General features: G+C 41.1%; 1 long non-coding RNA gene and 1 other non-coding gene across 2 annotated transcripts; both read right to left on the bottom strand.

Moving 5' to 3' along the window:
- Positions 1–528: 528 nt before the first annotated feature.
- Positions 529–635, bottom strand: LOC131244688 (small nucleolar RNA R71). Its single transcript, XR_009170467.1, has one exon. It is a non-coding gene; the product is annotated as a small nucleolar RNA R71 (small nucleolar RNA).
- Positions 636–19,800: 19,165 nt separating this feature from the next.
- LOC131242481 (uncharacterized) lies at positions 19,801–22,317 on the bottom strand. Its single transcript, XR_009169644.1, has 2 exons — positions 22,038–22,317; positions 19,801–20,045 (listed from the first exon to the last, which is right to left on the bottom strand). It is a non-coding gene; the product is annotated as an uncharacterized LOC131242481 (long non-coding RNA).
- Positions 22,318–23,411: the final 1,094 nt, after the last annotated feature.

Genomic DNA, 23,411 nt, shown 5'->3' on the forward strand with positions numbered 1-23,411 from the left:
CGTCTCTTGACTGAAGGAGGATTGGTTGAGGGGTTGACTATCCATCGCAGGATTAGACACCGCTCGAAATCCCCTGAGTTAACTGAGGTTATGGCTGAAGACCAACCTCCTCTACTTCCACCTAGGGTGGAGGATACCCAAGATGAGAATGAGGTGCAACAGGCACCCCCGCCTCGTACTCTACGAGATTATCTACAACCGGCGGGAGTGAGTATGCCCTCATGTATGATTTTTCCTAAGAACACAGGACAAATGGACATCAAGCCAGGAGTTATCCAACTCCTTCCCAAATTCCATGGACTTGAATCTGAAAGTCCATATTTACATTTGAAAGAGTTTGATGAGATAATAGCTACATTATGTTTTCCTAATGTATCTGAGGATACAATTAGGCTGAAACTCTTTCCTTTTTCCTTAAAAGAGAAAGCTAAGACGTGGTTACACTCACTACGTCCTAGATCCATTGGCACATGGAACGATATGCAGAGGGAATTCATAAAAAAATTCTTTCCACATCATAAAACGATTACCCTCAGAAAAGCAATCATGAACTTTGCCCAAAAGGAAGATGAAACATTCTTCCAATGTTGGGAAAGGTTCAAAGATTTGGTCAGTTCATGCCCACAACACGGATTTGAAACGTGGCGCATTACAAATTTTTTCTATGATGGACTGACATCTTTCATGCGCCAAATGGTCGAGACAATGTGTAATGGAGAGTTCATCAACAAAGATGTTGACGAGGTATGGGATTACCTCGATAGTCTCGCTGAAAAAACACAATCATGGGACTATTACCCAATGGCGAACACCACGTCTAGGCCGACTCAATTAAAGGAGAAAGGTGGATTATATCTCTTGAAAGAAGAGGATGATCTCAAGTGTAAAGTGACTACACTCATAAGGAAAGTTGAGGCCATGGAAGGAAAGAAGGATAAGGTCAATGAAATTGTTTGCGGCATCTGTGATTGCAACATTCACACAACTAAAAACTGTCCTAAAATACCTGCCTTTCGAGGAGTGTTGAATGAACAAGCCAATGCCATAAATAATTATCAAAGACCTTTTACTGGACCTAACTCCAACACATACAATCTTGGCTGGAAAAATCATCTAAACTTTAGTTGGAGGAATGGACAAACGGCGACCCCTCCAGGTTTCTTCAATCAAAATCCAAATCAAGTGAAACCTCAAGAGGAACCGGTTCAAAATCCATACAAGAGTTGGCTCAGGCAATGCGGGAAATCACAGATTTTATGCAAAAGATAGATTCTCGTATGACGGTTATAGAAAAGGGGATGCTTCCTGCACAACCTCTCCCCAATCCTAAACCGCAGTACGAGAATAATGATCCCAGCTCTTCAAATCAGATGGGGCATGCTAAATCCATCACCACTCTTAGGAGTGGGAAGATCATTGAGAAAATTCTTCCGGTTAGGCCCGAAAAGCCTCAAGAACCAAAAGAGGACAACAATGATGGATCCAGTGATGCCCCACAAAAAGTAGAACCGAAACTTCTTGAGAAGCCAGTTGCTCCATTCCCCCAGCGGTTGGTTTCACCAAAACCTCTCTCTAACTCTCAGGATATCCTAGAGGTGTTGAAACAGGTGAAAGTCAACATTCCTCTACTTGATGTCGTTAAACAGATACCTTCATATGCCAAATTCCTAAAAGACTTATGCACGACCAAGCGACGGAAAATTATTCAAAAGAAAATCTTTTTGACTGAGAAAGTGAGTGCCATCCTGAAGCAAGACGTGCCGTAGAAATTCAAGGATCCCGGTAGCCCAACCATATCATGTGTAATCGGGAACCATCGAATTGATCACGCACTTCTTGACTTAGGAGCGAGCGTCAATCTGATTCCCTACTCGGTATACAAACAGTTAGGTTTGGGTGAATTAAAACCCACCCTAACCACACTACAACTTGCTGATCGCTCTGTTCGTGTACCAAGAGGGATAATTGAGGATGTGTTAGTCCAGGTCGATAGATTTTACTACCCTGTAGATTTTATCATCCTGGACACCGAACCCATCAATAACATGAGCACTCAGATTTCCGTCATTCTTGGTCGCCCATTCCTTGCCACATCAAATGCAATTATCAATTGCAGGAATGGTATCATGACTATGTCTTTTGGAAATTTGACATTGGAGTCAAATATTTTTTTCAATAATGGCAGAAACTAAGAGGATGATGACGATTTCCACGACATTAACATGATAGACTCTTTCGTGGAAGATACGACACTTCTAACCTTATCCTCCGACCATCTGGAGACGTATCTGGCCCACTCCCATGATTTTGATGATGACATGATTAGGGAGACGTGTGCCTTGCTTGATACTACACCGGTACTTGAAGTTAACCGGTGGAGGCCACAATTTGAAGAATTGCCACAAACCGATGTAGTGCCTCTACCGTCTAACCTCAAGCCGCCGAAGCTTGACCTAAAACCTTTGCCCTCTGATTTGAAATATGCATATTTGGGTCAAGATGAGACATACCCGGTGGTGATCTCTGCCCACCTGGAGAAAGAACAGGAGAGTATGCTTATATCTACTCTCATTGAGCATAAAGGAGCCTTGGGATGGACGATAGCGGACCTCAAAGGAATCGATCCCTCGATTTGTACTCACCACATATATCTTGAGGATAATGCAAAAACCGCTCGGCAACCACAACGTAGACTAAATCCAAACATGAAGGAAGTGGTTAAAGCCGAGGTTCTTAAACTATTGGACGTGGGTATTATATACCCTATATCCGATAGTCAATGGGTGAGTCCAACTCAAGTGGTCCCTAAGAAGTCCGGAATCACCATCGTAGCCAATGCTAATAATGAACTCGTGCCAACTAGAGTCACTACTGGTTGGAGAATGTGCATTGACTACAGGAAGTTGAATACCGTCACGAGGAAAGACCACTTTCCTTTACCATTCATTGATCAGATCCTGGAAAGGTTAGCTGGTCATTCCTATTACAGTTTCCTTGACGGGTATTCGGGCTACAACCAGATAGAGATAGCCCCTGAAGACCAGGAAAAGACCACATTTACATGTCCCTACGGCACCTTTGCCTATCGAAGGATGCCATTCGGACTATGTAATGCCCCGGCCACCTTTCAGCGATGTATGCTTAGTATCTTTTCTGATCTGGTGGGGCCATATCTAGAGGTCTTCCGGGATGATTTCTGTATTTACGGTCCATCTGTCAGCAAGTGCTTGGAAAGTCTTAAATGTGTGTGTTGAAAAGATGTGAAGAAAAGAACTTGGTACTTAATTGGGAGAAGTGCCATTTCATGGTTCAAAAGGGAATTGTCCTTGGGCATATCATCTCGTTCAAGGGAATCGAGGTAGATAAGGCAAAAATCGATCTTATCTCTAACCTACCTCCACCCAAGAACATCGAGAGACGTGCGATCCTTCTTAGGACACGCAGATTTTACAGCGATTCATAAAGGACTTTAGTCTTCTCTCGTCCTTTATGTAATCTTCTTCAAAAGGATGCTCCGTACGAGTGGATCGAGCAATGCTAGAAGCTTTCACCAAGCTTAAGGGCACGTTAACCACCGCACCTATCATGCGTCCACGGGAGCCTTCCTTTTGAGCTTATGTGCGACGCTTCGATTATGCTCTTGGAGCGGTCTTACCCGAGAAAAGATAAGCGGCCCTACGTCATTCATTACGCAAGTAGAACTTTAAATTCTGCCCAGGTAAACTACTCGACTACGGAAAAGGAACTCTTAGCTGTAGTGTTCGCCTTGGACAAATTTAGGTCCTACTTGATCGGATCCAAAATCATTATCTACACAGATCATGCGGCACTTAAGTATCTTCTTTCTAAGAATGATTCTAAGCCCCGTTTGATACGATGGATCCTTCTACTCCAAGAATTTGATTTGGAAATTAAAGATAAAAAGGGAGTAGAGAACGTAATGGCCGATCACCTTTCTCGCCTTAATACCGCTGATTCCCTTGGGGCGACCCATATCAATGATATGTTCCCTGATGAACAACTGTTCAGAGTCGCCCATTCACCTTGGTTCGCCGATATTGCTAATTATCTTGCTACAGGTGCTATACCGACACAGTGGACCGCGCAAGATAAAAAGAAATTCTTCACCGAGGTGCGCAACTTTTTCTGGGATGATCCTTACTTATTTAAATATTGCCCAGACCAAATCCTAAGGAGATGTGTACCAGACGATGAGTATCAAAGCGTCATCTCCTTCTGTCACTCAGAGGCCTGTGGTGGTCACTTTTCTGCTAAAAAGACCACGGCCAAGATTCTACAATGTGGCTTTTACTGGCCCACTATGTTTAAGGACACTCATGAGTTTTGCAAAGCTTGTGAGCGTTGTCAGAAATTGGGAGCATTGTCCCGTCGAAATATGATGCCTTTGAATCCCATCCTTATCATTGAAGCATTTGATTGCTGGGGCATCGATTTCATGGGACCATTCCCCCAATCGTTTGGGAATCTGTATATTTTGCTCGCCGTGGATTATGTCACTAAATGGGTCGAAGCGATTCCGTGTCGAAAGAATGACCATCGCACGGTCATTAAATTCCTAAAAGAAAACACCCCTTCTCGATTCGGAACGCCTCGAGCCATCATTAGTGATGGAGGCTCACACTTTTGTAATAAACCATTTGAGAGCTTAATGAAGAAATACGGTATCTCTCATAAGGTGAGCACCCCATACCATCCACAGACAAGTGGGCAAGCCGAGATTTCTAATAGGGAAATTAAACACATTTTGAAAAAAATGGTTAACCCTGATCGTAAGGATTGGTCAATTCGATTGACCGATGCCTTATGGGCATATCGTACTGCATTTAAAACCCCTATTGGAATGTCTCCCTTTAGACTTGTCTATGGGAAGGCTTGTCACTTGCCTGTGGAGTTGGAACATAAAGCGTACTGGGCGATCAAAAATCTTAATTTCAATCTGGACAATGCTGGCTCGCTACGCAAACTTCAATTGAATGAATTTGAAGAAATCCGGAATGATGCATACGATAATTCGAGAATTTACAAGGACAAGATGAAAGCATTTCATGACCAACACATTTTGCGAAAATCATTCACGCCTGGTCAGAAGGTCCTTTTGTACAATTCTCGATTACATCTCTTCCCGGGTAAGCTTCGATCTCGTTGGACCGGCCCTTACATTGTTGTTACTGTTTTTCCTCATGGGGCCGTTGAGATAAGAGATCCCGACAATGGCAAGGAGTTTAAAGTCAATGGCCATCGATTGAAACCATTTGTCGAGAAATTTGATTCAGAGGACATGTCCATGCCTCTGACTGATCCTGTTTACCAGGATTGATCTCCTAATATTTGGCGGACCCAGGTTATCAAGATTGATTAATTCATGGTCCATTCTTGTCTAGTTGAAGACGTTAAACTTAGCGCTCCTAGGACGCAACCCAAATTTTCATTCCATTTCACTTTTCTCATTCATTAGTTCCATGTTTGTGGGTAACATTACTGCAAACCCTCACGAGACTACAACTCGTCCACTAGGGGTAACCTAGGGGTTTAAAGGCTTGTTGCATACGCTAAATGCAATCGAGAGCACCTACGAAAGTGGTATAGGTAGGATTTTATTTTGTGTTATTTTTGTTGCCTTTTCTCTCGTGCTGACCGACGCCCATGCTGTGATCTCTTAGAAAGTCTCTCTATGCATCATCCAGGTACTATCTTCCCATTACTTCTCAGTTACTCATTTTGTCCCATGTGCATTGCATGCCTATTTCTTTTACATTGAGGACAATGTAGATTTTTGGTTGGGGGTGGGAGATTAGGTTTCCTAATCAATATTTTCTTAGTCTTGAGCAGAAATTGTGAAAATTTTTAAAATTTTTCTAGAATTTCATATGAATTCGAAGCGATTTTGACGGCCATCTTGGATTTAGAACTACAAGATGCGTGATGTTGGTACTTCATGACTCTTGGATTCAGTTATCTATTGAACTTCACAGCTAAGTTTGAATTGTTAATCCATTATTAAAAGTTGTAAACATTGATTGAGTCATGAATTCGCAGGACACATCTCGCAGGCATATTAAGGTTTCAGTTTGATATTGAAGGATTAACTTGGTAATCACTAAACATGAAAGGAACCAACTTGGAAAATTGAATGGATTGGGCGAACAGTCTTTACCATAGGTTTGCTCCCTATAGATGAGGATTCGATTCCCCATGAATGATATGTGAAAAAGTTAGGTGTACAGTCTTTACCTTAGGTTTGCTCCCTGTAGGTGAGGATTTGATCCCTCTTCTTGACGTTACTCCTAATGAAAAAAAAAAAAATCAAATCAAAAATTAAAAGAATAAAAAGATAAGGTGTAAACCAAGTTGGGTTATCGTGATTTCTCTTATTTGTTACCAATGATATCCTTAAATATCAAGGTGAATCTTAATGTTGACAAGTCGAGATTGGACTATACATCCATGGAATTCAATATTTAGAATTATACTAATTGATGGACTAATATTTTAAACTTGATTATGAAGTTTACCGTGAGCTTGATTTCAGGAAAAGTAATGCCAACATTCATGAATCTTAGAATTCGAGTATCTGAACTATTTTTCATAAATCCTTTGGGTTGTAGAAATTATCCTGTAATTCTCAATTTATTTTTCGCATACTTTGCTCGGGACTAGCAAAATGCTGGTTAGGGGTTGTGTTGAGGGTCAAATATTGCATATCAGACCCAGTTGTTACCTGGATTTACAAACATAGTATTGTTTGAACGGTCTGATTTAATCATGTTTGTGATGCAGGGTGTATTCACGAGCTTGGACTGGAAAAGGGTACTAAAAGCATGGATTTAACGCTCTGATGACACCCAAGGCAAGGGACGGACTCCAGGAGACGAAGATCGATGGAATTATGCATCAAGGGTCCGAGGAAAGCAGGCCATTCACGTTAAAGAGGCCCGAAATTGGTGAAAAATGCAAGATCACATAGTTCTTGCCATCTGATTGGCTCAAAACTTCATACATGGCCTGAGGGCCATAAATTAACCGTACATATCAAATTTCAGCCCTCGGATCACTATGGAAGTACCCCAACTGACAGTTCAGCCCATAAACCGCTGATTCTGGGCCCACCTGATATCTGGAACTGCCTCAACTTTTGTCTCGACGGTTTAAATAAGATGGGAAAATGAATGGATGGATCAGATTGTTGAAACACATCACTGTGGGGCCCGTATGTGATGTGTGTGTGCACAGCACACATAGACCCGAGCCGCACCGAGCCCCCAAACACGGCAACCGCCGTTTCACGCGGCAACACGGACGACGCTGGCCGTTTTGCGGACACCAGTGGGCCCCACACATTGTCCTAGTGAATGATCCAAGCCGTCCATCTTGTAAAGGGCCATGATTTCTTCAAACCCATGCTAAAATTTTGGACCCATGCAAGCACACGTGCACGATACAGAGGCCATAAGTGGACTGCCCTGCAACGTTCAAATTGATGTTTGGGTGATTTCTTCTCTAATTCCGCGTCAATGGACGTTCAAAACTACCCATTCTTGACCGAAATTTCATCCTGAATCCAATGGACGGGGTGGATTTCTTCAAAAATACCTCTATGGGGCCCACCGAACACGTCAGCGCCTCTGCGTACGCCTTACGCGCGTCCGGGAAATCTGGAGATTCGGAGGAGTTGTGGGCCACGATCATCAATCTTCTCGATGATCTGAACCGTCTAAATGATAGAGAGGGAAGATGCATCCACTTCCACATTGGCAGAATTGATCAGAAAATGAACAGCGGGCCGCATGAAGTCTCTGATTACTGGCTGCGTAAGCTGACCCGCGCCTCTTCTGCCGATTCCTTGCTGTGAAAGGACTCTTCTCACGCACTGACTCCAGCCGGGACTCCCTTCCACCGGCCTTCTGGCTATTAAAGAAAGAAAGGGATGAGAAACCAAGGGCGTTCAAGATCAGAGAAAAACGGACGTGAACAAGGACTCGGTTTTGGGAAGGCTTGAACGTGGCTGGTAACGAGGCTTGGTTAGAGAGAAACCGTGGCTGCTACACGTCAGGGAGAGGAGATCAGTGGCTGAAATAGGGAGAGTTGGAGGCAACGGAGGAGTTCTTGTTTTGAACGATTGAAGAAAGGCTGAAAGTGGAGTGGGTTTTCTCTTCTTCCTTCTCGTTCTTTTCTTTCCCTTTTTTCTTTTGATTAGTTATTTATTTTAGCCCATTCATGTGTGGCTAAACCCTTTAGTTAGGGCTAAGGGGTGAAGCTTGTGGCGTGATGGGAGATTCTACTTTGTGCCTTTAAATTTCATAAACTGAATTTGATTTAGTGTTGATTATAAGGAATATTTTTTAGTCTTTAATGGTCTGTTGTGACTGAAATTACAATGGGTTTGCAATGGCTCTAAGTATTTCTTTCCCCTTTTTATTTTTATGAAGTCAGGAAGCCCTGTTGTTCACCATCGTCTCCTGGGCATGGTTGGATGATCGCACCCTTCCTAACTTTCATGTACTTTTGATTGGTTGGTAATTAGTTTAATCCTATTATTTGCTTTGTCTCCTGGGCATGGTTAGATGATGGAATCCATTCAAATTCATATACCTTTCATCTCTTGAAAACCAGATCAAGTAAGTTCAGTTTGATTTCCATGATTCCTGATGTAGGCAAAAGATCTCCCTGATCCCTACAAGTGGATCCTCTGAATCCCTAGTTTCCCTTCCTCTGAATTCCTTAAGTTTTAGATAATTATTTCATAATTATTCCTTAACATTCTATTTGGTTAGATCACATCTTAGTCTAGTTCTAGTTCTACTTGGTTTCAGATAACGTACAGGTATCAGTCCCTGTGGATTCGACCTCGGTCTTACCGAGTTTATTACTACATCACAACCCTATACTTGGGGAGTGAACAGGTCGGTCATCCGAGGAGGTCGTGGTCTACGAAGGAGATATCTCCCAGTGGTCGGTATCCGAGGGGGTCGTGATCGATAGTTGATTCCGACCTCTAAGTCGTGATGGCCAAGGTCATGTAGACCAAGCTTAATTCTTGATCGTAGTCGGGGCCGATCTTCGAAGTTAGGGCCTCTAATCAGGGTCAGGTCAGTACTTGCAGTAGTTGCTTGGTCGCGACAATGAACTGCTAGATAAGCGACTGAGGCCATCGTTTATGATTGTTACTCAGGTCGATTGCGGCGGTCGTGCTTAGTAGTCGAGGCCGAGCTCTTATTTGATTTCTCATCCGAGTTGTTTGTCTTCGTGTCCTCCTCGCCTTCCACCAATTTGGAGAGGGGCTCTTTTCTTATATTAGGTTGGGCTGGGATCTATCAAGGAGGAAAGAAGACACTGATTTTATTTTATTTTTTTTATTTTTTTTGGGGGGGGGGGGGGGTGGTTATTAAGATGGGTACAGGATAGGCAGACACAAGTCTACTTTTTGTGTACGATGGGTCCGCCCAAATTGTTTTGTATAGCTGTACAATGTCTCCCTGTTCTAATATAGTCCATGTTTCGTTTGAAAAAAAAAAACTCGAGAAATGAATAGATGGCATGGATAAAATCACATACATCACGATGGCACCACAGAGTTGGGTCACCAAGGATATGGCCGATGACCTGGTCACCAGGCAATCCGACGTCCCATTCGAAGCTCATAACCTTATCCAAAATGGTATTAAGCCTGTGGAGGAGAAAAGTTCCACTCAGGGATATACATGTGGGTCCACCCTTTACGGGTGTACGCAATCCAATCCATCCACCATCAAGTGAGGCAGATTCTATTCACCATATATAGAAAAAACAACTGCATTCCAACTTAGGTGGCCCCCAAACTGATGTGTGCTTATTCTCCTCTTCCTATTGTCTTGTATTGTGGTCCACTTGAGTTGTTGATTTATTGGATTTTTTACTGCATCACACAGTAAAAATAACTAACAAATTTAGAAGCTTTAACAAAAATACAAAGAAGAGAAGAGAGAGCTGCCCCGTAGGTTTTAAGGGACATCTACTTATAGATTATTCATTAACTCACTAATTTACAATATAAATAAGCTGTAAATGGACAGTTATTATTTACCTTTGTATTTACATAGAACTGCAGCCACCCGATGGTAACTTGATGTTGGCAGGAAGCTTTTTCCCAAAGCTTCTATGCTCCTATTACTGTCATGTATGTGTCACATCCGTGCAGTCCATCCTTTTTCCCACTCATTTTCGGGCAAAAGCCCAAAATTGAGGCAAATCCAATGGTCAAGTGGACTGCACCACCAGAAACAATGGGAATTGAGCACTTACCAATCAATTCTTCTTTGGGGCCACGGAAGTTTTGGATCCATATAATATCTGTCTTTTCCCTGCATTCATGTCTGTGTTATATTATGAACAGGTTGGATGACAGGTACACATCAATGTAGGCCTTGGGCTCATTTTAATTTTCAATAGTAGGTGTTCAATTCTCCCTATCTCTTGTAAAATGGTTCACTTGAGTTTGGATCTACCTTATTTGTAGGCTCATGCTATAAGATGAACATGTAGAACAGATAGGCAGCATCGATCAAACGCATATAACGGTAGGCCCCACAAATTGGGTCTGATTTCAACATCTTTATGCCACACTTTTCAAGGCTGAATTAACTGTCCATCATGTAGGGCCCATCTTGATGTGGTTCATCCATCATGTGGGGCCTACCATTATTAACTGTCCATCATGTGGAGCCCACCTTTGATGTGGACTATCCATCAAGTGAGCTCCACCTTCAACGTGGGTTGCCTACCATGTGTGGCTCACCTTGAATGTGGGCCTTTCATCATTAAGGGTTGACCTTTGATGTGGACTGCCTATCATGTAGAGCCACCTTGATGTGGGTCAAACATCATGTGGGGCCAGCTTCAATGTCCATTGCCCATCATGTGGAGTTCATCTTTGATGTGGATATGCCATTGTGTGGGCCCCACCTTTGAAGTAAGTCATACATTATACTTGCTCATTTTGTATGTGAGCTATTTATCATTGGGGTCGACCCTTGATGTGGACCATCTATTGTGTGGGCTCACATTAATATGGGTAATCCTTCACACAGGGTTCACCTTTGATTTGAACTGTCCTTTGTGTGGGCCCCCCACCTTCAATGTGGACAGTCCATCATTTGGGACCTTTGATACGGAGGGAGAGAGAGAGAGAGAGAGATATATATTCACGTTTTTAGTACCCATATGTTGCTCTCCCAATCAGAGGACCAGTCGGTTTACAGAGTATTCCTTCAGTTCCTGCTACTTGATGAATGGCGTGTATCTTATACATTTTGTATTTTCTAATGAGACATTGAAATTTACAAGTAAAATATTTTATTTTTGAGTAGTCATACAATATATTTTTTAAATCTCCCAATCCCTACAAGAAACATTGTTCAAATCTCCACAATGACATTTGTGGGCTGTTTGGACATCTTTTTTAGTGCAACCTCAGTCAGAATTACTTAGTAGTGCTTCAACTTACCGGTTGCCAACTAGGGTCCGATCAGTGTCTAGCCTAGCTGATTTACCACGGGTGAAATTAGGGTCCAACTGTAGGATAGGTTATGGTGTTGGTGACACATAGCATACATGTGACGATTGTTAGCTTGACTAGGCTATTTGTGACACAATTACATGTCTTGTCATGCTGGAACTACAGTTTCTTTTACTGTTAGGATAACTGCCTCTTTATAAAAGTTTTTTTTTTTTTTTTAAAGAAAACTAAAAATAAAATAAAATGAACGCATACATAAACGTGTTGTTAGGGTCTATAATTCTGAAGATATTAATTCAGAACATGCCCAAGCATTTGATTTTTCAATCCTTACTCATTTGCATTGAATTTTCATGGTCTTTTGTCTACATTAGATTTTATTTTATTTTTTCTTCTTAACATAGTAGTATCCATCTCTTAAAGATCAGTTGAACAATTAGAACTGCGAATCTTGGTATGGAAAATTGAATTTGAGATTTTCATTGTATGCTAAGACATTTTGTCATTTTCCTTCCTTTGAAGTAAAAAATAAAAATTGAACCTAATGTATCTGTCTGTCATTTTGTCATCTCAGGTTAAGTTCCTTATTTCTTTCAGTGTGTTGTATATCTTTTGTTTAACAGTGAACATGCTATTTTATTAGCTACGCAGTAATATTGTCCGTCTTCCTGTGGGTGATGTATTTAGCATTCCTCCTGTCACTTGTCATGTTACCTTGACCAACCTAGACTCCTATGTTAGTTTTGCATCATTAAACTGGTGGTGAATCTAATGACACATACTCCTCACACATGGTATTGATGTTCCTTATAAATAGTACTATTGAAGCTGTGGTTCATCTAAAATGACACTGATCAACCAATCCTAACTATCAAATAAATGGCTGTAAAATGTATGGTCAAAGGAAAATGCTTGCCAAAGTTGCTTAGTTATACTGAGGGCATGACTTTATGATTACTTTATGAGAAGCCTACGTACGACAGGTGAAACCTACAACAGGTTCCTCAAGTTGTCAGTTTCTCACATTTGCAAATCCATCTTTTCCTCTTTAATATTCCCTAGAATACATTACTAGGTATTACAATAGGATACATGGGGACTTTAGCCTTTCCATTTTCATGTCATCTTACAATCTTCGAAACTCGTTATACAAAGGGCATCATCTTTGATGAGGATATTTCAAAAATAAAAATCTTATAGATTGGAATATTTTGATATTTCAATAATCTCTCTTTCTTTCTAGATGGATATCTACCGACCTTTGAATAGCCAAGAGGATGAAATATTTAATATGAGAGACCTTTTGGGTATCCCCATCTTTGGCGAGGCCCCTTGTATAAATAGTTTGGGTCACTTAAAAGAGTCTATCAGTTAGAATTCCACGCCTATTTGAATAGATGGGGATGTCTTCTACCAAAACTCTTCCTCTTCTACTTGCCTCACAAACCTTTGGAAAAAAACAAAACTAAAATGCTTGTGATGTAATAATAGACCACTTTGCTATTTTATTTTTATTTTTTTTACAAGAAAAATGGGAGTACATTTGTAATTTCGTTGCTCAATAAAACAACTTAACACCGTTCGAGTGGGCCCTACAAAATTAAAAGGACCCTACCTATCATATAACTCTAGCATCTATTGAACCTTGGCGTGAAAAAGAAAATAAAACACGCCCAACAAAAAATACATGGCCAGGGAAAAAGCATCAAGCAGCTATGGTGAAGGAAATAGAAACACTCGTGTTTTTGTTTTTTTGTCAATTACCCATGTAAATGAGGGTATACGGAGGTAAATAGGTAATCATAGCTTCTGTAGGGTGTTTGTTTGAGAGTAAAATAAGCAAGTAATTATACAACGAAAATACGGGTCCAAAGGTAAGAAATAAAGATGGTTAAAATCCTTAGGTCCCGCGATGATATATGTGTGCGATCCACAACGTCCATCCGCTTTACCATCGCATTTTAGGAGATGAGCCAAAAAATGAGATGCATTGGAAGTTCACGTATACCACGCCGCAAGAAACAGAGGGGATAATGATGTCCACCGTTCAATGTTGAAAACCTTTCTAGGGCCCACAATCCAACCTGTTCATAGGATCACAGTGACATGTATGAAGGTCATATACAAATATCAGCTTGATCCAAAACTTCTGTGGCCCCAAAAGGTTTTCAATGTTAGGCATTCAATTCCGACCATTTCCTATGGTGTGATCGGCTTGAGCCTCAGATCTGCCTCGATTTTTGGCTCATGCCCTAAAGTGACCTGCCGGAAAGAGTGGACAGCGTGGATAAGATACATCACAGTGGGCCCCACAATTTTTATAGGGCAATAGTTTAGGACGGTATTAACCAAGCATCCTGTCAAAGTCAACCTCGGGAACGATTGTTGGAATTAATTACAATCACTTACATTGGGAAATAATCGGTACTCATTAATCCGTATTTAGTATTTACTACATTTACAAGGGTAATTGAAAAAAGAGATTTTCCCATACGCATACCTTCCTTTGGGGCTATGGACTTTTAAATTATTTCCTAGAATTTACCTTAGTTTGCACCGCTTGCTGTTAGGTAGTTATACGAATAGATTTTTATATTTTCGTATTAACGAAACTGTCATTGCTGCACCTGCAATCTACCCTCTTCTATACACGATCATGTGCCAACCTAACCTTGACCACACAAGGAGTCCATCTTAATGTTTATGACAAATCCACCCTGTTCATCTGTTTCTCCAACTCATTTTATGACATGAATCCAAAAATGAGATGGATCCAAAGCTCAACGTGTGCTTTGGTATCCCCCTCGTTTCCTATTGTGTGGCCCATTGAATATTGGTATCCCCTCGTTTTTGGGCCCATGGCATAAAATGAGCTGAGAAAACATGTGGACAAGGTGGATTTGTCATAAACATTTCATGCCCTGCAAATATTTCAACGGTGGGTGTTCAATCCCCATTATTTCATGTTCATTGTCCCACTCGAGCTTTGGATTAGCTTCAATTTTACTACAAATGCCCTAAAAGGAGATGAAAAATCTGGTGGACGAAAGGGATTTATCACAAACATAATGGTGGGCCTCGCTTACAATCGACCAACTCTCATCCTTACTAGAATTTCATCATTGATTGACGTGGATTGTCGTGCTAACCTAACCTCAACCATACATGGGGCCCACTTTGATGTTTTTTAGGAATCAACTGCGTCTATCTGTTTTCTAGCTCATTTTAAGGCATTAGCAAAAGATGAGCCATATCCGTCGTTCAAGGTAGGTCCCTTAATGGCCCCAATATGTTTCAACTGTCGATGTTTAATCCCACTGTTTCCTATCATATGGGTCACTTAAGCTTTGGATCCGCGTCATTTTTGGCCCATGCCCTAAAATGATCTGGAAACACAAATGGACAGGGTAGATTTGTCCCAATATGTGAGCCCACAAATGTTTCGATGGTAGGTGTTCAATCCTCACTCTTTCTGTTCGTTTTGAGCTTTGAATCAGCCTCATGTTTTTTGGGGCATATCGTACAAAATTCAATAAACAAAGTGGATTTAACACAAATATCATGGTGAGCCCCCACCTAATGGGGGCAACCCCTGTCTCCACTTAAAATGTCCAAAACCTCTTTGGAAAACTTGATTAACGGCTTGATTGTTGTGCCAACCTAACCTTGACCATGCAGGGGCGCCATTGCAAGAAACACACACAATCCATTTGTTTTGCTAGCTCACTTTAGGGCATGGCCCAAAAATGAGAGAGATCCAATGCTCAAAGTAACCCATGATGGCTCCAAATTGTTTTAACGGTGAGCGTACAATCCTACCATTCCCCTAGGTGTTACCCTTGATGTTGGCCTATTTTTTAGGCCCATGCCATAAAATGAACGATCAAAACCGATAGATCAAGTGAATTTCTCACAAGCATCCCATGCCCCCATGAATTTTTCAACTTTGGATCTGCTTCATTTTTTCCATCAATTGTGCATGGCAGCAACCATGAGATCATTGGTATAAAGAATTATACAAAATGGGTGTAAAGATGGCATGCATGATCCCACTAGCGAAAATGTAGAAACAACGGATACAAGTCCTAGTGAGTGAAATTTTCTATATATTATCCATCCATGATTAAATCAACGATTTGGACAGGTTAGCTAGTTTATCCAACTTCACACCGTGAAAGTTTCAATGGTGGGTGTCATTATACCACTATTTCCTTTGGTGTGACCCATATATGCTTCAATTTTGGGCTCATACGCTAAAATGATCAGGTAAAACGGATGGACGGCATGGATAAGCCAAAACATCATGGACCCCACCTATCCACATGCGTCTGTAGGCACTGACGTTTTATGGAATTAAACCAGCTGGAATGGGAACGAAAGAGAAGGCAGTGCCGTCATTTGGCAAAGTCAAAAAATGAAAAGCATTGGATGATAATAACTGTGATCAACAGGGATAAGAGGGACCTTTCTGCAGGTAACGGCTCCACATGTTAAGAATCTATTAGTGGAGGCGGCCGTAGTAAGTATTTGAAACAGGTAGGCGGACTATGGGAGATAGTTTTAAAACAGGAGGTTTTCAGTCCATAACAAAAAAGGCAGGTGGTGATATTGAAAAATCACTCGAAAAAACAAACAAGCTGAAGGACTGATCTTCATAGACACTCTAAGATGAGCCCAAAAAATCTAACCACAATCCACCCCACAACACCATCCAGACCATTGCGACTGTAATATACTGAAACGGTTCCTGTAGGAAAACTGACCATGGGAGCATTCAACCAACACTAATATGAGCTGCACCACAACATCGACTTCCTTCCCAAACTTTTGCCTCACAGTCCACTTCTACTCATCAAGCCACTTCCCGACTTACTCATTCAGCTGACATAGAGCAAAACCCACTTCATGAAATCCGACAACAGACATATCACCGGAATAGTGCCTCTGCAAGAGATGGCCAGGGAAGATCTGATGAACAAACATCCATGCAGAGCAGCAGCTAAATGAACAAGGTTGACCAAGGCTAGCCAACATACCAGGTTAGATTCTGCCATGTTCTCAGAGAAGGAAATGGCCCGGCTGATGGTCTAGCCCGCCTAGGAAGTGGCAGCCAGTCCATCACCCATTTCAGCAATTTTTCAGATCTTCCCATGAGGATCCGCGGGCTGGTCTTCCTGGACAGGGTAAGGCTAGCTAGGATCCATTAGACAGCAACGACTTTGAGGTGGTCTGCGGTTTTGTTTTGTTTCTTTTGTATGTTTTGCTCCTTTATGATAGGCCCCTCCCGGTCCTTTTTTTGCGGGAGGAGACCCGAATGTGTCTAGAGGTTGTAAAGTTTCTGTCCAGTTATATATGAATGGGATTTTGGTTATATATATATATATTTTAAATTTAAAAAAAAAAAAAAAAAAAAAAAAAGCCTTAGCTTCAAAAACAGAAAAGAATAAGAAGAAGGAAAACAACCTTTATTATGTGCTGTGGTGTTCTCTATTTCATGTTTGTTAGAAGGATTATTTGCAGGATGGGAAAAAAAAAAAAAAAAAAACATACCAGCGAAGGCTAGTGACTGCCGTTGTGTAGCACCTTTCACAGTCACCACACCGCCAACGCACAGGGAAGGAGGAGACCCAGACCATCAGTCTACCCTTTTTTATTCTTGATAAGAAAATTCGGCTGTGCATTCATTCAGGTGGGCACCACAAAAAGGAACAGGCCTCACCTAACCCAACTGCCACCCTACGCCTCAATGAACTACTTCCAGAAGACAGCAACTACTACTACCACCATTTCACTCCAGACTGACCAATCACAGCTCCCACAACTACCTCATTACTAAGCAGCCAGTCCACCAATCACCTCCATGAGCAAAAGCTGCACCTTACAGCAGCACCCACAATGAACTGGGACAGAGTGAACCAAGAAGGGCAAACAAGGGGAAAGGCTAGAAGAGAGACTCCTCAGTAGTAGGGGCATAAACCAGGGATGCTTGAGGTCAGAGATCGAGAGCACAACCCAAGATAGTGGGGCGAGGGGAGTAGCTGACGACAGAACCTACCCCAAGGAGCCAATGAAGATTGAGACTCGCATATGTTAACATTGAAAGAAGTCCCTGACTCCAGTTGATGCTACTATGAGCTGATGGATGGGAGTTTGATGGAATGGGCAACCTTTTAGATACACTACAAGAAAACTGGCCTTTACCGCCGGTCAAAACCGCCGGAAAATCCTTTGCCCGCGGTCAGCTAACAGCCGGTAAAGCCTCGGTCGGTAAAGGCTTTACCGGCAGTCAGGACCTTGTGCTGGACGCCGCTAAACCGTCAGCTTTTTATTGAAATGATATCAGAAGCTACGGATAAAATCCGTAGCTAAAAATATGTACGGTTATAGTCCGTAGCCCAACCGTAGCTATAGATTTAAAAACATGTGGCTACGAATTAAATTGGTTGCTATAGAACTCATAGCTACTGATAACCCATAGCCATAGAGCAAATCTTTTTCATCGGCAAGAAAAAAAAACAGAGAGAGAGAGAGAAAAGAAAAGAAAAGGTGACACTCATGTATCCTAGTTTTTTTTTTTTTTTTTACACTGCGAATGCTATCATCCTTGCTCAGGCCTTCTCTTTCACTAGAGATGTTATCAAATGATGCAATGTAGTCGCTTGGACAACTATGCTTGGACCTGAATCCCGAGAGCAGATCGAACCGGTGCACTTGTAGAAAACGTCGCAGTGGTCATGGAAGGACCGCCACCAGGCACAATGAATAAGGATGGTCATGGGCCCAATGAGCATTGAATCCATTGAAGCCTAGCAAATCTGTCTGACCTGCAGCCCACAAATTGAGAGAAGACCATAAATGAAAGGACTAAGAAAGGGAAATGGAAATCATTTAATATATTGAAATGAATAATCATATAAATGAATAATCATATTGAAAGGACTAAGACCATCCCGCACTTGAAGGGAACAAGAGAAATCCTTACGATCGACTATCCATTGGTATGTCCAAACTTGTCATCAGTGTGGAAAGATGGGATCAAACTAGAGATATAGCAATGAAAGAAACTCTTCAACTTCAACATCTGTAGATTTCTGCAAAATGGAGGAAGCTACATCCCTTGGGACCCTTCAAGCACAAAACATCCATTCACGGTGATATCCAAATCCACCACCTTACAGGCCAAATTGGGGAACTGATCTTGCAACTTACCCTCCCCTATCCAGAAATCCTTCAAAAACTGAGCCCTCATCCCATTCCCCACCCAAAAACTAAACGCTCATCCCATTCCAAATAACCAGTCTACACCAACAAACCACCATCCCAACTTTGAAAAGTTTGAAGTTCAAAACTGATGTAGAAATAAATACCAAAACAAAGATCTCTGTTTCTTCACAAATCATTATGAATGCTGCAACTTCCTTAGAAAAAGTGTGTGAAGAAAATTAATGGTCTTTCAACAGGATGATATTCTAGTCAAGAAAATCAGGAAATATACCAAATAGCAACAGTAAATACACATTGTAATGTTTTGTAAGCAGTGTTCAGAGTATCAGTATCATTATGTATCAATGACCGAGGATACAGAAACATGTATCAGGACATGTTACGAGACACATGTTTAGACATGTAAAAATAAAAATATCGTAAAAGACAACTATATATAATTAAGTTTCCTGCACTTGTCCAACCTGAATCTTCCTTTGTATGTTTATTAAATCTTCGAGGCTACAGTATGTGTTTGAGTTTTCATAATTTTCCATTTCTAGCGGTAGCTAATCCTAACAGGTTCTATAAATCTATAACGGTTAAATAAAGGAAGATATATCAAATGGAGTATGGTTTTCACAATCTAATTTCACAAAAACCAGTCCATCCTTGCATGTGGGCCCCATCAGGCCACAATCTAATTTCACAAATCATGCCAAACCAAGTCAACAAACAAAGTTGGCAGTGAAAATCACCTTGAAACATAACAAGGCAAAGAAAGAAAGAAAGAAAATGTTTTCACTTGAATGAGACAGTAACAAGTAACTGATGAGCTCTCCAATATATAACATAAATTTGGACCACCAGAAAAAAAAAATAGAAAAAAAGTATCCAGCTTGTTGCAAATGTTTTCACTCATTGGCAACCCACATTCCAGAAAGAAAGAAAAAGAAAAAAAAAAAGTTGTATAATGTGCTAAGAACTAGACAGAGGATGTATTACTCAGCAATCACGATGGCAGTTTCATTCCATCATCACAACAATAATTTCAAAAGGCAATACTGCAACGCTAAAAGAAGACATTCTGGGAGAGAGGTCACAATTTTAATCCAAAAAGCTCCTTTAACCCAATATTAACCATAATTGGTGAAAGTATGGTTTAACCATTATTGGCGAAAAGTATGGTGGCATCTCTCTAGAGCAGTCCATTTCTATCAGCTCCACTACCCTCCCTCCCTCATCATCATCATCATCTAAGCCTTACCCCAACCAATTGGGATCCGCTACATGAATCCTTATATCCTCCATTCCACTCCATTAATACAACCTGCACAGAGAAATAAAAACCAAATGCTCAAAACCAATAAGACACTGAACCAGTGACTTTCTACACATTTTTTTATTGATCTTTGTAGGCCAGAACAAAACAAGTATCTGCCTCCAAAAGGACCCCACTTCCCTCTGATTTACTAATCCAACAAGAAAAAAAAAAAAAGGCACATCAACTCAACTAACTAAAACTGTGCCATCAACAGTTCAACATGCAGTATACAATTTCATAGCTCCTTTCTTTCCCAGCAGAGAATTATGGAACCCCTTAGAGCTCTCTTCTTAAACTCTACAGGGAAGCCCCTTTGCGCATTTCCAACAACGTGACATGTTCCCATCAGCTCATGTGATGTTTCCCAAAAAGAGCATTAACTCCTCCATTTTATAAACACTAAAATATTGTGTGCTTTTTGGGAAACATCACAAGAGCTGATGGGAACATGTTATATTGTAGGAAATGTGCGTGGGGACTTTCCCTGTGCCACCAATTTGTGGTGGAAGATGTCATCCATTCAATGCCAAATATGTCAACTGGCACAAGTGCTCTTTGCCTCATCATTGTTAATTATATTGGCACATGGGAATAACTAGATGTAGGCAACTGGAGTTCCAGGGAGAGATCTACTTCCAAAAAACTTTTCAGTTCCTAGAAGAACAATTCATGGAATCCCACTTATGACATTTGGTTGATCACTCTAGAGTTCCATGGAACATTTTCATGGAAATCTATTTCTTAGAACACAGCAACCATGGAACTCTATTTATTAATGTTCCATGGAAATCTATTTCTTAGAACACAGCAACCATGGAACTCTATTTATTAGGACACAACAACCATGGAAGCTAGGTGGAGGGTTCCATGCATCCAAATTAGCCCCAGAGAAATGCAATAGCAGTTCATGCAAGGAAATATTGACCACAACATCTAGGCTAATGGCTACTTTTCTCATTGGTCTCCAATGGCTAGTGTGGTCATTTCTTTGATTGTAACACAACATCCTTGATTCCTCTTTATCTTCTGTTCTTAAATTTGCATTGTTCTAACATTATATGCGTTGTGTGTGTGGACAGGAACGTGATGATCCTCTTATTCTAATACATGAGAACAAAATCTCAAGCATAAATGCAGTGGTAAAAGTGTTGGAGATGGCCTTAAAGGTAAATGACTCCATGTACTCTGTTTGGAATTTTGCCCTTCTATATACTAGTTATATCCTTGTAATTTATTGTCTGATTGTGCATCTGGATTTTTGCATATGCATGTGGATCAAGTCAGCGAAAGTTAGCATCATTTCCACTATGGTAGCTCACATGCACGCACACATGATCAAATGCACATGCATATGACCATATGGGGCCCTTTAGTGATGTGGAAAACCTAATTACACTCAAACCCAAACCCAGTGGCAATAAAATTAAACCAGAAGATGATAATCCAAACACCAAATTCAAAATTGGATCTGTTTCCTATAGTGTGGTCCACCTGCGAATTGGATCTATTTCATTTTTGGGCTAATACACTAAAATGATCTGGCAAAATAGATGGACGGCGTAGATTTACAATAAATATATCAAAGTGGGCCCCACAGTAAGGACCGAACCTAATCCGCTCACTATATCCACCTTTTTTTATGGATATGGGTCCGAATCCGAAAATGTGCGAGTGTGGGTCATGGTAGAGGAGGACTACCAAAATAAATACTCTTGCATATGCAGGCATCTCAAAATGCAGAAAGCACCCCATACACCGTACCGAAATTGCATAAAAACACTAAAAAAAAAAAAACAGAGATTCAACACTAATACTCCGAAATCTCAGTGTATGATGGGTTTGAATCCAAAAAATTAAGATAGGAGAAGGTCATGTCAGAAGTGGACTACCAATGTACATAGTCATAAGCATACAAAAGCCAAATTACACAAAATACCCCTTACTACAGAACCGAGATTGCACGCACATACACCGAAAATTCAGTGTATATATCAGCACCTTAGATGGAAATGAGGTTTGGATAGCAAGAACGCCGTCCGATGATGAAACCTCAGCTGCAATCTCTCATCGCTCTGCTATATTAGATCTGCAAACGGAGAGAGAGACTGAGAGAGACAGAGATGGCAAAGAGAGGGAGAGTGTCGGTGATGAGTTCGAGAGTGGAGAGGGAGGGAGAGAGAGGTAGAGAGAGATCGAGCGGAGACGGAGAGGTGCAGAGAGAGAGCGGAGAGGGAGATCAGGTGCAGAGGGAGAGAGAGAGAGAGAGAGAGAGAGAGAGAGAGAGAGAGAGATCGGGCATAGAGAGAGAGAACTGAGGCGGCCGGTTAGGGCATTTGCGATTTTGATTAGGGCATTTGTGATTTTAATTAAATAGGAACACTTTGCCTGTGGTCGGCTTTGATTCCTCCGGGCAAAGGGTTCCACCAAGTGTCGGTTCTGCCTTCCTTTCTTGTAGTGAGGACAATTGCTTACAAGCTCATTGCCAGGGGAACCTGAAAGGAAGAGATGATCCAGTTACCAGCTCCACATGACACCATTTATAATACCTCCATAAGGAAAACTGAGCCTCTGGTTACTTGATCTGGGCCTTTAAATAAGGATCACCAGCCATAGCAACAACAAAACTCTTCCTGCTTAGACTCCTTAAAATACACATCAAAGGCATCCCCACAAATGTGGAACTCAATCGTCAACAGAGTCTCTGAACTTGCTAAAACAACACCCCTTGACATAGGCCTCTGAGCTTCTGTAATCGACAAAAATCTGCTAGAACATATCCTCCGACGCCTCCACGGACCTTGCTACCTACAGCGGAACAAAAATCTTTTACCTAACCCTCCACGCACCTCCAAGAACACCACTTGATTCCTCCAACACCTCCAGAAACCAAAGAGCATATGAGGCAGAAATGGACATAATGTGGTCGATCACCATCGTCCTCAGGGGATAATTACTCCGAATCCATGGAACTTCTTTGGAATCTTCACAGAGATTCCTCGAATCCATGAGGAAAAATAGAAAATAGAAATAAATTCTAAAAAATTCAAAAATAAATTGATTGAGGATAAAAACGAATTTACAATCCTTTAAATAGTGATATGAAACTTAGGAAGAAGTTTCATAATCAAACTCCAACTCAAGCTTCCTAAAAAATGTGACTTACTATAAATAGTAAACTTACTATTTGTAGATGGTCATGATTTCTACTAGACTTCATGGTTTTCGGCCAAAAATAAAAAGTTTTCAAATTTTTCCGAGCTCTTTTCATGTTGGTCACGGTTCCTAAAGCTCAAGAGGATCAAGAGTTATGATCAAACTAAAACTTACTATAAATAGTAAAAACGAAATTAAAATGGACTTTCAACTGTTGAT

This window comes from Magnolia sinica, chromosome 4, assembly GCF_029962835.1.
Source record: "Magnolia sinica isolate HGM2019 chromosome 4, MsV1, whole genome shotgun sequence".
NCBI lineage: Eukaryota > Viridiplantae > Streptophyta > Magnoliopsida > Magnoliales > Magnoliaceae > Magnolia > Magnolia sinica.